This window comes from Phocoena sinus, chromosome 5 (assembly GCF_008692025.1).
Source record: "Phocoena sinus isolate mPhoSin1 chromosome 5, mPhoSin1.pri, whole genome shotgun sequence".
Taxonomy (NCBI): Eukaryota; Metazoa; Chordata; class Mammalia; order Artiodactyla; family Phocoenidae; genus Phocoena; species Phocoena sinus.
Window position 1 is genome coordinate 71,018,079 of NC_045767.1, and position 9,092 is coordinate 71,027,170.

Here is a 9,092-nt window from a genome sequence, read left to right on the forward strand (position 1 = left end):
CATGCATTAATGGACCAAGCATAACTTGGTCCATTAATCCTGAGTAGAGTAAAAGTATGGAGTATTCTGTGATCACACAACATGTCTTGATGCCTTATTGGTATTCATAGCTTCTCTCAAGTGTGTGGTAGACTGGAGATGGTCAGTCCTTATTATTCAAACCTGGATCACTGGCAGCTTTCCTCTCATTCATCTTCTGGGAAAACCCTGTGTCACAGTTAGAATAAATGTTAATGTGCTCAGTTCTGTAGCTTATCCCAAGACCTGAGAATTCTGAATGGCATTTGGCCCAATCCCAGAAATTTTATTCCACATTGATTTTGCCTTTCCTGAGCTTTTTTTCATTTCAAAATCTGTACCAAAAATAATCACCTTAAGATCAAGCACTGAAATCAATGCCAATGTCCCTGGACTCTCTTTTTGAATCAGCTTCTTTGAGTGTTTAGTGTCTTTTCAAAACATTGACTGATTAAAATTTTTATGCTTTATTTTGAGACCATTTTCTCATTTTAACTCCTTTGAGTTGCTGTGATTTTATAAATAGTGTCCTTATTATGATCTGCTTCTGGCCTTCCTCACAGACTTCAGCGAGAGTCCTGGAGTCCTGGAGCCTATTTTTGTGCTCTCCTGAGGAGGCTTGTTCCCTAGCTCTCCCTCATTGTGAGTTTGTTCCAGGCTGTTGGCTGCCTAATGCTTTGATGTCTCTCTCCATTAACTAACTCTTGCCTTTCAACAACTGAGCTTCGGTTTCTTGTTTACTGCCATCCTTCTCACAGCTCTTGGCTTACTACTCTGTGTGTCAGTAGAATCCTTGGCAACTTCCTGTGTCATTTCTTGCCCCTCCTTCTCCACAAATTGCTTTTCACCAGTTTGGCTTTCCAAAGACAGCCTGTCAGCAATTCAAAGTGTGGATTTTATCTCTGGTCTCCTAGACAGTGCTCATTTTAATTATTAGTAAGAGGCAGAAGGCTGACACATAAAGGTAAGTAACCACCTACGCTGTCACTAAAAAGGCACAAGGATTAAGTCCTGTTCAGGGTGCCTGAAATCCCAGATGAGAGATTCATCTCTCTGATTTTAAAAATTTTGATTTTATTTTTAGGAGAGCTTGATCAAATTGTAAATACTCTCTTCTGTTTACCTTCAGGCTTTTCTACATATACTGCTGTGGCATTTGCCGTATTATATATTCTATCTCATATTGTCATAATTAATCATTATTAATACACAATATCATAATTAATTTTGTTTCTATGCACCCATGAGACTGTAAGCCATTTACATAGGCATGGTGTTCCAGTCATTATATCTTAGTGTCTAGGGTAGTACATACATGGTGACAGTAGGTCTAAATACATGGTTGTTGAGTTAACAGATATAAAACATAGGTGGAGAGGTGGAAAACTTATACCACTAACTTCTAATGCATTCATTTTAAATGTAAGAAGTATGAGTTTGGGAAGTAAGTCAGTTGATGCAACAGAAAACTCAAATAACAATGGCTTAAACACAAAACGGTAAATTTTGCTCATATAATGAGAATTCCAAGGGAAGGAAATTACTGTTATTGATTTGAAAGTTCAGGTATGTCATGGCTAAAATCTCAGTAATATTCCTAACCTTTCAAGGCAGCAAGGTGGCTGCTCCAGTTCCAGTCATCATGTGTACCTTCCAGGAGCAAGGAAGAAAGAGAAAGGGCCAGAAGGAAGACAAGATACCATCAACAGCAAGAACACAGAGACTTCCCAGAAATTCCATCAGATTCCTGTTTATATTTCATTGGACAGAATTATGGCACATTGTCTCCCATAGCAAAAAGGAGAAAGAGATAATGGGGGGTTTGTGGGTTTTTTTTTCTCTTGACACCACAAGTAAAAAGAAGAAGAGAATGAATATTAAGCCACAAAAAAATCACTGTCACAGAGGGGTACTGAGGCGTATATGAGTGCTGGGAAAAAGTCAATTTAAGTGACAATGTAAAAGATTCAATGTAAATGAAAGAGAGCATATAACGTCAACTGATGGCTGCTTCACCATCTTGCCCAGTAATGGCTGACAGAAGTCAGACATTTTGATCTATAAGCTTGAAAGCCTGACTGAGGCATGAGATCTTCGTGGGAATCCTAACACAGTATCTTTCTATTCTTCATTAAGCCTCTTCATGGGCTTCATAAATAAAGTTGTCCTGAGCATTTTCTAAATATCTGGCTCTGTGGTACATTGAATAATATACCATAATACTTGCCTTCAAGCTGCCCACCTTAATCTAAACTTTGTAACAACAGAAGTGAGCACAGGATCTTGCAATTCCCCTGAAGAAGCACTTAGGCTGAGTATGTGCTTGTGGGGTTAGAATTTTGTCAGGGAAGGATTGTCTTAGAAGGAGAAAGTGGAGCCCACCAAATGAAGTGCAGAAGGGTGTTACTGGCATAAAGGCATATGCATTAGTGCATAAAGGCACAGGAAGGCAAAGGAAATGAAAAGCATTCTGGGATTTGTAATTTTTCAGTGGTGCAAAGCACAGAATTCAGAGGGTAAAGACAATGGTAGGGAGACAAATTAGAAGAGAGTAAGCAAGAACCAAAGGCTCTTTCTGAACAATGAGACAATGAATAATTTTAAGCTGTCATGAGTTCTATGTTTTAGGAAAATTATTCTGGTGTTACTAGGGACAGTTTACTGGAGACATGTAACACTGAAGAGAGAGAATTCAGTTAAAGGAGTATTCCAATTGTTCAAATGAACAATACGAGGGCTTAACCCAAAACAATATCAGAGGATTTGAAAAAAAGGCCGGATTCCACAAACATTAAACAAGTCCAAGAACAAACTCACCAAATGCTGTGTGTGTGCATGTGTGTGGTAGGCAGTCAGGGGAATAAGTGTAGAGGTGGGGCAGAATTGAGGGTAGAAAACTAAAACAACTCCCATTTCTTCACTCATTCACGGATTCAATAATGATGATTGAGTTGATTTTCCTAGTGGCAGTGGTGTTTGGCGTAATGTGCAACCTCAGTAAGACATAATAATATACACAGCTGCTCACATTAATGCCTATACATCTGACCCAAGCACAACATAAGGCAACTGCAACAAGAAAACAGTCACTCAGCCATTGAGAAACCCAAAAATGTGCTCTTGAATCATGGTTGAACAGCCTACTTCCTAGAGCAAATCTCAAGGACCAAAGGAATATTATGAAACACTAGATTTTATTAAGCAAAGGACAAGCCTGTTCACACCATGTTTCCATGGTGAGTTACTTAGTAGCCTTCAAAACAACTTATTAGCGAAACCAGAAACTTATTATATTAGCCTCTGTAGCAATTAATGAATAAAATCTGGTATCTAAAATATGAGGAAAAATTCTTAAACCATAAGGAAAATGATGCAGTCTTCACAAAGCCAATCCAAGTAATTAGATACTTAAATAAGAACAGCAAGGCAAAAAGGAATAGATTGTGGTCCCAGCTCCAGAGAAAACCAGCAGAAATGGTGAGATGGAAGCATGCAACAGTTCCTAAAATTAGCATTCTATTATCCTGCCTTTATATTCTGCAGGAAGGTGCCTTAAGGTTCACCAACCCAATAGTCCTTGTCACTGCTATTAGCTCAACGAAAATAATAACAAAGGATCTCTTAGTGCACTGCCTGGTTTGAAAAAAATTGTATAGAAGAATAAATTCTCAAAATAATTCTGGTTTTCGGACAAGAAGAGCATCCATGTTAAAAGATCCAGCTCTTCTTTTTCAAAAGATTGGTTTCCTGTATGTTTGTGCATTGGGAGATAATCTGACCTTAAGGACAACAAAATCAATAAATTAGCAGAAATGAGTAAGTAGGATTAAAACATATACAAAGCATAGTGTTTATAAGCTCATTTTAAGTCAAAAGGACCTCGATTGGAATCTTGGCCTTTGCACTTAACAGGCTTCTTAGCTTCTCTAAGCCTCATCAATAATATAGAAATAAAAGCACCTACTTCACAGAATTGTTGTGGGAACTAAATGCTCATGAGGCATCCAGCCTTAAATCTGGCAGATAATAAATCTCAAATACATATTAACATAAAGGATGAATTAACAACATTCTGCAAAGTACTGATTTGTATTTCCCTTTTACGGGATAAGAGATTAAGGCTCTGAGAGGCTCACTGACTTATCCAAGGTCACAATGCTAATAAATTTGCAAACCAGATTCAAACACAGGTCTACTACGGTGGGTTCGTTGTTCTGATTTTTTTTTATTCTATATTTTAGAAAATTTCCTTTTAACAGGACAGGACATGATATAAATACTGTGCTAAGCTTATGGCTTCAGAATTCAGTTGAAAGAGGGACCATACAGAAGAAAATGAAAGTAAAAGCAGTCTATTCCAAACAGCTCAGTGTGATAGCCCTGTAAATGATCAAGTTTAGAACATAGAACCTATGAGAAATGGTTAAAACGATCACAACAATCTAAGTTTGGAGAAGACACAGTAGGGGGAAATATAATTGCAGTTATCAAATTTACAGAAATGTAGTTTAGAATATTATGCACACTTTCACTTTGCAAGGATGGTTTAATTATTCCCAAAGGACTAAATATTAAATGCAAGGAAAAATGACAGTAATAAAATAGACACCCTGCTGCCAAGTTCGAATGAGAATTTACAGGAGTGGGGGTGATTTTAGGAGATGGATGAGAGGTCTATTGTGATTCAGGGATGAATTATTATGTTTACATTTGCAAGTTCCGTGGTTATAGCGGGGCTGCTGGGTCGTAAGAAAATCTTAAAACTTGGATTAATTTTTCCAAACAATGAATATTTCAAAATCAAAATGCAATGTCTGAATTCTCATGTTTAATTATTAAAATGCCCATGATTTTACCAAAAAGAAACTGTTCACAGAAATTTGCCATTTAACAAGGTTATTACCACCAAAGAATTTGATTATCCTATAAAATTTTATCTCAGTATACAATTTCACATTTACCAAAGGATATATTATTGGTCACTAACTTTAACTGAAGAAGTTTAGGGATTACTATTACCAAATTCTACTTTCAAGCTAACCACTGATTCCAGATATAAACATGGATAACGGCAAGGAAAAAATTAAATTCATATTTCTAGGTAGTTACATACCATACTGGTCAGGTCAGCAGAGTACAAAAAGAAGGTCTATTACCATCTAATAGCAAAATGAGGTTTTAAAAACAGTGTCTAATATAGATAAGCAACAAGGATATACTGTACAGCACAGGGAATTACAGCCATTATCTTGTAATAACTTAAAATGGAGTATAATTTGCAAAGATATTGAATCACTATACTGTATACCTGAAACTAATATAATACTGTAAATCAATTATGCTTCAATAAAAAAAGAAAAAGAATTCAATAAAATTTTTTAAAAATTAAAAAAAAATAGTGCCTAGATTTCTCATAAACATAATTATACAATCACACCAGGGGGCGCTCTTAACACTGAAATGATGGATAACATTTTAAAACATGTGGTGGTCTTAGCTGGCCAAAGTAAAGATTTTTCTAAGCATGTATAGTACTTGCAACAAGTGCTTATCTCTCCAAAATGTTTGCTGGCAATACACATATTTTATTTTTCATCCAACTGATTGCATTAAGACTATCAAGTTAGTCAATCAAGTAAAACTTTTTCGACGGATAGAAAATATCTTATTTTGGAAACATTTGTTTATTTAGATTGGTATATGTCTCTTATACTTTCTGTGGTGGGACTAATTCTGAATAATAAATAGAGTGCTTAAGAGCACATACAACTTTTTAAAACGGTTTTGTTGTCAATTTTATTTTTTACAAAATTTCTTACCAGAACTTTAACTCTTTCTTTCTTTCTTTCATAAAAAAGGAGGGATCCTCAACATTATCTAAAATTGACACTCATAGTGAAATTCTAATCTCAGCACCATGGGCCTTTTCCATATTTTGTCATTACCTGATAGGAACTCTGAAGCTCAGATGCTCTCCTCAGAAAGTTCAAGATTCAGATTCCTAAAAATATAATTAGAAAATTAGTGTGAGGTTTCAAGGAAACAGAAAAAGGCAAAAGGTAAGGATGGGCTATATTACCCAGAGAAAATCACCACAGACTACTTCACCAACAGTAAATATTTTTATACGAGTGACACCTGATTAAATAAACTTTAAGAAATAAAGTACAAAGGAAAGAATTGCAAAGTATTCGAAAGGAAGAGGACATAGTTACCTGTCTTTCTATAGTGATACAGAAGGAGTTTGTAAATTTTTCTCAACGCATGTACTTGAGATCACCCCCCTTCATCTGTCAGCTGCCTCCATGAGTTACTATCTACCTGTGCACAAGCTCAAATAGGGAGAGTTCTGATCAAGGTTCACCTTATGTGTATGGAGAATAGGGAGCTACCTCTTCCACCTGAGTTCAGGGAAACAAGCATGAACTTCTCTACTGTTTGTGCCATAAATCAAATTTGCCATTATACTAATGTCTCAAATTCTAGTGACAGGAACAATTTTTTTCATTCTATAAAGTAAAAATACACCTGGAGAAAATGATACGTTTATTTATTACTTTAGACCAAAGTATATGTGGATGATAGGAAGCCCTACCTACCCAGAAACAGATATTAACACAGTTTTCCAAAACGTGGGTGAGGGACTTCCCTCGTGGCGCAGTGTTTAAGAACCCGCCTGCCAATGCAGGGGACACAGTTGTTCAAGCCCTGGTCCAGGAAGATCCCACATGCAGCGGAGCAACTAAGCCCATGCACCACAACTACTGAGCCTGCGCTCTAGAGCCCACGAGCCATAACTACTGAGCCTGTGTGCCATAACTACTGAAGCCCGTGCATCTAGAGCCCGTGCTCCGCAACAGGAGAAGCCACTGCAATGAGAAGCCGGCACACCACAACAAAGAGTAGCCCCGGCTCGGCACAACTAGAGAAAGCCTGTGCACAGCAATGAAGACCCAACCCAGCCCAAAAATTAATTAATTAATTAAAAACAAACAAAAAAATGTGGGCGAGAAGGAAAGAAAAAAAGAACATTGGATGAAAAAAGGACAGGCCCCAGAGGAGAAAACCCTGCAGAGAGAGTATGTTAGGAGGAGTTAGGTGACTACCATTATCGGCATTACTCCTTAATCTTTGTACGGAGAGGTTCATTAAGGCAAATGCAGCCTTGTTTGGTGAGAGGCAACATCTGACATGAACCAATCTGGCATGTGGCAAAGCCACAAGAGTTTCCATCAATAGCGAAGTCAGAGAGCGGTGGTGTTGAAGTTCCATGTGGTCCATCCTGTTAGAAGCAGGCCCGGAGCCAGCTGGTATAAAATGGAGACAGAGGTTACTTCTTCCCATTAGGACTCCAGTTGCCAGAGAGCCACCAAGTGCCCTATATTTTAGATCAGGTCCTAGTGTTACCTGAAGATAAGTACACTAACCAAGAAATGGCAAATTAAAAATAAAGATTTAATAAATTGGATGTTGGATATGAGAGAACAGGAAGAGTCAGGATGGCATAAAAGTTTCTGATCTGAGCAACTGAAATAACAGAGCTGCCATTTAGTGGGACTGGGAAACCATGGGAAAAACAGGTTACTATTAGGGGAAATAATTATTTTGACTTTGGATATATGAATTTTGAGATGTCTATCAGAAGAGGAACAATATAAAGAAAGCAGTGGCTATATCAGTGTGGAGTTTAGAGAAGGATATCAAGCGTTAAATATAAAACAGGGTTGTCCAATCACTGACAGTATTTAAAGACGTGAGATACAAGAGGAAGTGAGTACAGTCAGAGAAGACGGATGACAGAGACTAGCCCTGGGGTGGGCAGGCTCTTAGGTGCCTCGATCATCCCTGCCTCCTGGTGGTCATGCTCTTGTATGATTCCAATTCCCTAGAGTGTGGGCAGGACCTGTAACTTGCTTGTAACCAATAGAATACATGACAGCACGCAGGCGATTGACACTGTGTGATCACATTATTACAGTGCCAATTGTGCCGGAGCTTTTTCCCTCACTAGCTGACTTTTGTGAAGCAAGCAGCCATATTGGGGAACCTCAACCTTTGCTGGGCAAAGAAGTGAGGGTAGCCTCTTGAAACTGAGGGCAGCCTCTAGCTGGCATCTTGTAATGTCTCCAGCTTCCAGCCAACAAGAAATGAAGTCCTCACTCCTATAGCCTTAAGAAAATAAATCCTGCCAACAACCTGTTTAAGCTTGGAAATAAATCCTTCTCTAGTCAAGCATTCAGATGATACCCCAACGCCAGCTGACACCTTGACTGCAGTCTTACAGAAGACCTAGTTAAGCTACACTAGACTTCTGACCCAAAGAAACTGTGAGATAATATATATCTGTTGTTTAAAAACCACTGAGTTTTAGGTAATTTGTTATGCACCAATAAAAAAGTAATGCAAGACCCGAGATACTACAAAATTTAGAGGTGAGGGAGCTATGAAAGAGCCAGGAAAAGACCAAGGAAGAGAGGCTGGTGAGGCAGGAGGAAAACCAAGAGAAAGGCATTTCTCCAAGGGACTTATTGCCTGCTTCCTCAGAGAAATCTGACAAATAGATAAAGAGCAAAGAGAAAGTTGAGTCCCCTGACCTGCTAGAGGCTCATGTGTAATCACTACTAAAGGTACACGAGAAGCCAGGTGGAGCCACCTGCATTCCAACCATGGGGTCCTCTACGTTACCCCTTCCTGGAAGAAAGTGGTAAGAGCCAGTGATACTACGTGGGTACTGGTAGAAGCCAGAAAGCATTCAGTTCTTTCTGCTCTAGGTGGTCATTCACTAAGAATATTAGCTGAAACATTTACAGCTGTTTTTTAGCAATGATGAGTTTCCCTACAGATGTTTTTGAGGGGGTGGGCTCTAGCAGTCTAGCCAGCTCATAGGTGATCACCATTGAAAGGGACATGAGAAGCCAAGTCCGAGCCACCTCCACTTCAGCCTCCTTCCAAGGAGAAAGTGGCAACTGGCACTGCTAAGTAAAAGACATACATACTTATTAGGCTCCCTGGAAGACCCAATTAGTGCCAGAGTTGTGCTACTTCACTGTTTATAAGGCTTTGAAAGTTGGTAT

At 38.5% G+C, this 9,092-nt stretch overlaps 1 protein-coding gene across 1 annotated transcript in view; it reads right to left on the reverse strand.

Moving 5' to 3' along the window:
* The window catches only part of LOC116754418 (cytochrome c oxidase subunit 7B2, mitochondrial), an 83,145-nt gene extending 77,122 nt beyond the window's left edge, over positions 1-6,023 (reverse strand). Inside the window, exon 1 of the mRNA XM_032633058.1 lies at positions 5,964-6,023. The gene's annotated coding sequence lies outside the window, so the exon portion shown is untranslated. The remainder of the gene's footprint in view (positions 1-5,963) is intronic.
* Positions 6,024-9,092: the final 3,069 nt, after the last annotated feature.